Raw genomic sequence first — 7,897 nt, forward strand, 5'->3', positions numbered from 1 at the left:
AAGGCTGAAAAAGCAATAAGGAAGATGAACAAGATGACTCTAGTACAATTTTATTTCTATCCATAACAAATTTAATCTCCCTGTGCACAACTCACATATTTTAAAGAATAAAATTAAAATGCAAGCTTCTATAACTTTTGTTTTTAAACTGTACAGTGTCTTTGTGGTGTGTGTGTGTGTGTGTGTGTGTGTGTGTGTGTGTGTGTGGTGTATATAGTTAACAAGCCACCAGATGTGTCCTTAGATAGCCTATCTTGGTGACATTTTCTTTCTTTAAAACATGTATCCATTTATTTAATGTGAACGGATTGTAGACAGATCTTTCTTTCCCACCCACCAGTTGCCAAATAGCAAACACAGAGACTTAATATTAATTATAAATGCTTAGTCAATAGCTCAGGCTTATTGCTAACTAGGCCTTACAACTTAAATTAACCCATTTATATTAATCTACATTTTGCCAATGTAATGTTACCTCTCATTCATCTTGCAGATTTTTACTCATAATTGAAATTCCAAAATCCTGAATAATTAGATAAGAGATTTCACACAAGCCACTTGCATTTGTGAAGGCAATAGTAACCCATTCTATTCACAGACTGTCATTATTAGAATCAAATAATTTGGAAGTCAGTTCTTGAAGGACTAACCTTTGTGTGATGATTATGTGTTGTTTAGCTGTCAATACCATATAATGGCAGCCATATTCTGCAGTTGTCCTATTAAAGAAGACTCCAGAAAGTGTCCCCCAAGGTATGACCTAAAAATGGAACTAAAAATGGAAGACTGCCACATTGACCTTTTGTTGACATTAGTGACAGGGAAAACCCTAGAAATGCTAGCATAGTGTTTTTGCCCATTTCACAAAATATGGATTGCTCAGGAAAATCAAGAGTCTTGTTGAAAATATTTTTAATTTGTCAGACCAGCTTTTGTTAAGATTATGATGCTACCTTAAGGCAAAATATATTTTATTGTATTGTGATTTGTTTCTTTATAAATAAGACACAAGGAAAGAAAATAAAATTTGCATCTTAGTACCAGTTGCCAACTTATTTCTCTTTTTTAAAAATAAAATCCAAATTCACTTATTAGATTTGTGTTTATTTGCTTAATAGTTTATAGAACAATTTGCCTATTGTTTTAAAATAGCAGTCTTGTAATTTCATGTGCTTTTGTGATAGAGCTCTGTTTTTCTATATAATTTCAACCTGAATTATTTCCATTTGCATTTGCCTATGTAATTTGAGGAAGAATATGGAAAATCTGATTCCTTTATGACACTTATAAGCTAATAATTGGAAAGAATTTTTTAAGGAAAAAGGTTGCTTGCAATGTCAAGTTCGTGAGAGGGAAAGAGGCTTAAGAAGTGTTTGAAATGGAAGGAAGCTAGGAGCTTAGAAACCACAGCTGTTCTGTGGTGCTGAATTGAGCTGCACAGAGGACATTTAGGTGTATTAGCAAACTCAGTGGTACTAAGATCAATCTGGATACTCTGAGTTTGGTGGTTGCATGTTAGCTATGTAGGTAAATGTTTATGTTTGTAGGAAGTACACAGTGATTGTATTTGAGAAGTAAGGCACCCAAGTAAGGTTTTGGCTACAAACTCTTATTGTATAGTCCAGGAACACACGCACAGAAACACACACACACACACACACACACATACGGCACACTACATACACACCACACTAATACAGGCACTAAACACCATATGCACATGTATCACACATCATATGCACATCACCTATCCTATGCATACTACATATAATCATATACCATATATACAAAAATATAACACACACCATGCATATCCATAACACACAGGTGTATACACAAGCTGTATATACACTGTGCATACTACATAGGCCACACACACTGTGCCGGATAGTTTTATATCAACTTGACACAAGCTAAAGTCATTTGAAAGGAGGGAACCTCAATTAAGAAAATGTCTCTAATAGATCCAGCTGCAGGCAAGCTGTAGGACATTTTCTTAATAGTGATTGATGGGGGAGAACCTAGCCCATTGTGGGTGGTGCTACCCCTGGGTGGCAGTCCTGGATTTATAATAAAGCAGGCTGAACAAGTGATGATGAGCAAGCCAGTATGCAGCACCCTACCATGGCCTCTGCATCAGCTCCTGCCTCCAGGTACCTGCCCTATTTGAGTCCCTGTCCTGACTTCCTTCAAAGATGGATTATGATGTGGAAGTGTAAGCCAAATAAACCCTTTACCCCCCGACTTGCTTTTTAGTCATGGTGTTTTGCCGCAGCAATAGAAACTTTAACTAAGACACACACATAAGAACATACCAATACACACACTATGAACTCTACATATACCATACACACATATTGGACATACCACATACACTCCACATATCATACACACCACACATAATGCATACCACACACACCATAAACACATCAGACCTACCGTATACATAACAAATATACACTGCACACACTGTATAGATATTATAAACACCCCACACACATACATGAACATTACATACATCACACATACTACACATACTACAAGCATGTATAGCATCCATACCATATGTATATCAAATACATATACTATGTAAATGCTACACATACAAACATACCACACATCACAGACACACAAAGAATATTTGCCCACTGTGATAAAATAATAGCAAATCTGGAGTTTGGGTGAGAAATATTCAGAAGGAAGCTCTTTGTATCCTTTTGGCAAATTTTCTATAAATTTGCCATTGTTTTTAAACCAAATGTTAAAAATACATTAGCCAAATTTCCACATGTCTATGTTCAATTTCTTTCAAAGCTGTGCGGCGGGTGGCTCATGACTTGTGGACAGGAATTCCAAATTTGCCTGGCGTAGCCTCTTAACTGAATGGTGGTAGCATGTTTCTAACGTCTCTTGGTTCTTGTATGTTTCTAGGCACTGCTCAGTCTAGCCAGAGTGCTGACTCCGCCAGCACTGGAATGGAGCAGTGTGTGAAGAGGAAGGGCTTGCTCTGCAGCTTAGCCCTGCAGCTGGAGAAAGCCTAGTGACACAAGAGGAACAGGGGCCAATGACAGCTCTGGAGGAGCCCTGTAGGAGGGAGAACAAGCCTAAGCTATCGGGAAGTGGAGAAACCTGACTGCTAATGGAGGGTGGCTTGGGTGGGACCTAACAACACAAGGTACCTGCTCATAAAAGGCAAAAGGCAAACTGGCAAAGAAATAGCCTATTGTCCAGGCTGAAGCAGCCCCCTTTTGTTTCATTACCTGCATTCAATTTAAACTGTTTTATGGAGTTCAGCACGGGATCCCTCTTATTACATTCTTTAGAAGGCATCTTTGCTTTATGCTTTATGCTGGGACACCTGTCCACATGAAAGTCTGAACCCCCTTTCTAACAGTCTTCAAACAGCCCAGGGCACACAGCTGGTTGGCCGGAGCCCGTTGGAGGGACAGCTGTGTGGCTGCCAGAACTGGCACCAGCACAAGACATGTGCACGGCTGTAAACAGGAATGAATCCCCTAACCTTTATGAGTCAAATATTTATTTTTGGAATATTAACAAAATCAAAAGAATTGCAGAGTTCTTTTAATTTTAAGTCAAAACACACTGGCATGCGGCTTTTAAGACACTTTATTTAACTGGGTAATCTTAAATTGAGACTGAAACAAATTCAGAAACATTAGAGATTTCTTGCCCAGTATATACAGCACTGAAGCAACATTTTAAAGAAATCTTTAATGCCCTATAAAAGATGTAACAGAATCCTTCTTTCCATAAAATGTCCTCCAGATATTGATGAGTACAGTAAAAACTCTCAAGTATGTGTGTGTCAAAAGCTCTGGGTGTGTGGTATGCTCGTGTGTGTGTGTGTGTGTGTGTGTGTGTGTGTGTGTGTGTGTGTGTGTGTGTAAGCTTGTGCATGTGTATATGTTTGAGCCTATAAGTCTCCTAGCTCATTCCTCTGTTTCTTTCTCCCATCCCCCTCCCTCTTCTCTTCCCTTTTCTTCCTGTGTGGTTAGAAGGACACAGGAGCTGCTAAGGGCACTTGACACCAGCTGAGCTTGACAACTTGACTTCAGTTCTCAGAACACGCAGGGTGGAGGAAAGAGCCAAGTCCTCCAAGTCTCCCTGACCTCCACACGTGTGCCAACAGCTCAAGTGTGTGCCGCTCTAGCGCCCACTCTCCTATCTGCAGGGCACAGGTTCTGTTTTTGTGGTCATAAGATAGGTTCTGACATACAAGCCATATTCATGTCTGCTCAAAGAAAAGATGAGCCTGAAAACAAAGGGGACGATCGGACCAAATCTAGCCTCTTTGTTTATATCTCTTTATCCAAATGCTCACTATGCACTGCAAGAGGATGAGAAAGGAAACCTTAACAAGACAAATGATAACAGATAACAGATAAGAGGTAATAGGTAATTGGCAATTGTTTCCAGATTAATTTATTGCTTCTCAATAAGAAAGCTGAAATGCAGTGTTGATTCTGAAAAGCCCTGATTGCTAATAAGAAATACGGAAATGCTGTGGAAGAGTGGACTCATCTCACCAAATCAGATAGAGAAGGGAACTTTTCATTGAGATTTAAAACATTGCTTTTTTATTTACTTGTTTTTGAGGCAGGCTCTTGTTATATAGTCTGGATAGTGCTTGAACTTTCAGAACCCCTGCTCAGCTGCTGAGTGCTAGAATTACAGGAGTATGCTACCTGACTCTGTTTTTATTCCTAATTTGCTATTACAGCTAATGCTGTATAAAGCTGACTATATTTAATCTGATATATATTGACTTTATTTGAACTACACTCTATACTCAAGAACATTTCAATTATATTAGCTATATTTGATTCATTATCTATTATTGTTAGAATCTACTCCTATTTATGTGTAATAAAATGATAGGAAAATCCACCATCAAAAATCATGGTATTATTCTTAGTCTTTCCCATCTGGTTTATGAATATCACAGTGCTTTATTTCTTAAATTACATTGATTGCTGTATTGTTACCGCACAGCTTGGGTAAATCAGAACACAGCTCTAACTAGAACAATTTGCCTGGCGTTTTATGCTGGACTTGCCTTTGTAGGCTACCTTAAAACTGAGGCCTGTAACTTACTTCTTCCTATTGTTGAATGTACCCAAGTCCCCTCTATCTGCTGATTTTGCAAGTATCCAGAAGAAAATCCCTAACAAGAAAATTATTCACCCTCCTATGAATCAATAAAGAAAGGTTTCCTATATCAGAAAGGGAAACAGAATTCCTTACCCTTCACAAAAGTTGGCGATTCAAAACTCTGTAGGCATGGCTGGGAATTCCACTGCAGGGTAAACAAAGATCTAACACATACCCCCTGCCGCTGGAAATGAATTCTTTCAGAGGGAAACAGACCATGCCCGTCACAATGACATCAGCTTATTGTAACCTTCTCTTAGTGTAGACAAAATAAGCCATAGGACTCTCAGATCTGCCCGTGAGTCACCTTTTCTGTACCCAGTGACTTCCTTCTCGACATCACACAGGGCCGGCTGCCTTTGAATGGTGCCTTTCAAATAGATTGTCCCCTAACTTTAGGTTCATGGGAGTGTCTCCCTGACGGGCAGCATGCAGGTGGACAGGGAAAACCTGCAGTTCCCTGTGCCCCCATGGGTGTGGGGTCCAGGCTCCTGGACAGTGTCAGTTGTCATTGTGACCACGACTCTTGTAGGGCATTCTTACATTTCCTTTAAAATCTTCTTAGGTATGTCTCTGGTTGTTTTTATTCTTTATGTATTCTTGAGGAGTCTTCAAATGGGCTCTTGTGGTGAGAAGAACACTAGAACACTTTTATTGTGTGTGTCCTTCATGAGTTGCTTCCCAGTTGAACAGGGCCCTGAAGCCTGGGTCAAGGAGTTCCCGGTGTCACAAAAGACTTTGTTGTCAGACCCAGCATTGGGCAAGCATGCTTGCTCCCTGGGTTAGAGAACACAAAATATTCAAACCGCTCTATGCTCAGCATTCGTTACGAGAAACTCCTGCCCGAGTTTCTGAACCCAGAAGTAAGCTTTGCTAAGACACCACAAATGGAAAATTCCATACTTGACCTCAAGTGATGGGTGACAGTCAAGCATGCGCACACTAAAAATGTTGTATAAATCACCTTCAGGCTGTGAAATATGAATGAATTTCCTATTGAAATCTGGGTCCCAACTCTGATTTCTAAAACTACAAACTTCAAGAGGAAAGGGTGGTTCTCCTTAATGAGCCCCTGAGGGGACTGGAACACTATTGGTACTTGATGCTAATTGTTATTGAATGAATGACAAAACACCAGTGCATTTTGAAACAACTCAGAATAAGGGATTTGTGGTCCTTCAGGGAAGAATATTGACTGCTTCACGTCCTGAGTTTAGAAGAGGGAGGTTTGGTTCTAGACTCATTCAGCTGCTTGTTTCTATTCCATGTGACATTGGGATGGGACACACTGTTTGCTCTAGCTTGTCTACTGATCAAGTAATACCCTTTACTCTCCCGTGTCTACCATCCTATGAAAGAGCGCTGCTGTACCACCAAGAGGTGGGGAAATTCCACTCAAAGATGCAGCCTCCCTCCTTCTCAGGCATGGCTGTTTCCATCCACTCATGCCCAGTCTGGGCAAGAAATACCCTCCTGGGCCGGGTCCCATGCCCAGATGTCCTTCACTCTCAGCTCCTGGGAAAAGAAGCCCTGTTTCTGCTGCAGCGTTCAGAACTCCAGGAAGGGCTGGCACTTTCTTGTTTCTTGAACGGAGTTGAAGGCCCAGAGCACAGCATCCAGCAGGCCACAAGAGGACAGCAGTGGCTTGAGCTCTGATTGTTTCTCCCTACTCTGGCTTCTCCCCAGGAACAGAGGGGCCATCTAGCTACCTGAGTGACTTAAGACTGGTTTCATCACCTTCTTCCAGTGCTCTCATGGGAAGAGATTTTTACAATGAATGTGTTGGAAAAAACCCAGTGTGGTTTCTGCATGCCAAGTTGTGATTTTCCCATTCTTCGCCGCTGCCCTGACATCATTTTCTCTGTATCACAGAGCCTCACTGGGAACCTCAGGGAAGAAGCACACTGTAGTTGTACTGTCTTGGGGCCTGCCTTGGCAGAACTGGGGCGATTTTTAAAACCCTCACTTTTAATGTGTTTCATATTGCAGAATTGTCACCTTCATGTTGTAAGCTATTTCATCACTCTGATTCACTAATCGCCTGAAACTTTGACTCATCACTTTTTTTCCTTAGATGTTTTGTTCATAAAACATTTCCTGAACATTTGATTGGAATGTGTAGTGTATACTAGAAATGGAAATATGAATGAGCATCCTCAGGGCTGAAGTGTAGGTGAAAGGAAACATGTGAATCAATAAATTATAACTCAATTTGACAGATGCTAACTTTAGGTGACACAGGCAGGTGAGAATCTAGTGGGGTCTCCAAAGAGAATTTTAGGAATAACTACAAGTATTTCTTACGGAAAAAATAGTTTTAATTTAATCTCACTTCATAGATCCATTCTTCAATAAGAACACTTAATAGATTATGGAATCTTTGCATGAGTCAAGAACTGTGTAAACTCTTCCTGTGCACAGGATGCTTTTGCTCACTCAGATCTCGGAGGATGTATTGTAATTCAAGTATCTACTCTAATTAAAAAAGAGTTTGAAAAAAAGTCTTTAGCAGTGAATGTGCTGGAAAAATCCAGGATGACTTCTGTGCACCAAGTTGACATTGGTTCTTTCCCATTCTTCCAGATTATTCTGATATCACTAGTTCTCTGTTACTTCAGAACTTCACTGAGAAGAATGGCCTGAGTCCTGATCCCTATTTATGCCTCTCCTCAGGACCAGAGGGGCCATCTTGCTACCTGACTAAGGACCCAGATAAGATTTGGGC

Source organism: Mesocricetus auratus, unplaced genomic scaffold (genome assembly GCF_017639785.1).
Source record: "Mesocricetus auratus isolate SY011 unplaced genomic scaffold, BCM_Maur_2.0 Super-Scaffold_100013, whole genome shotgun sequence".
Taxonomy (NCBI): domain Eukaryota; kingdom Metazoa; phylum Chordata; class Mammalia; order Rodentia; family Cricetidae; genus Mesocricetus; species Mesocricetus auratus.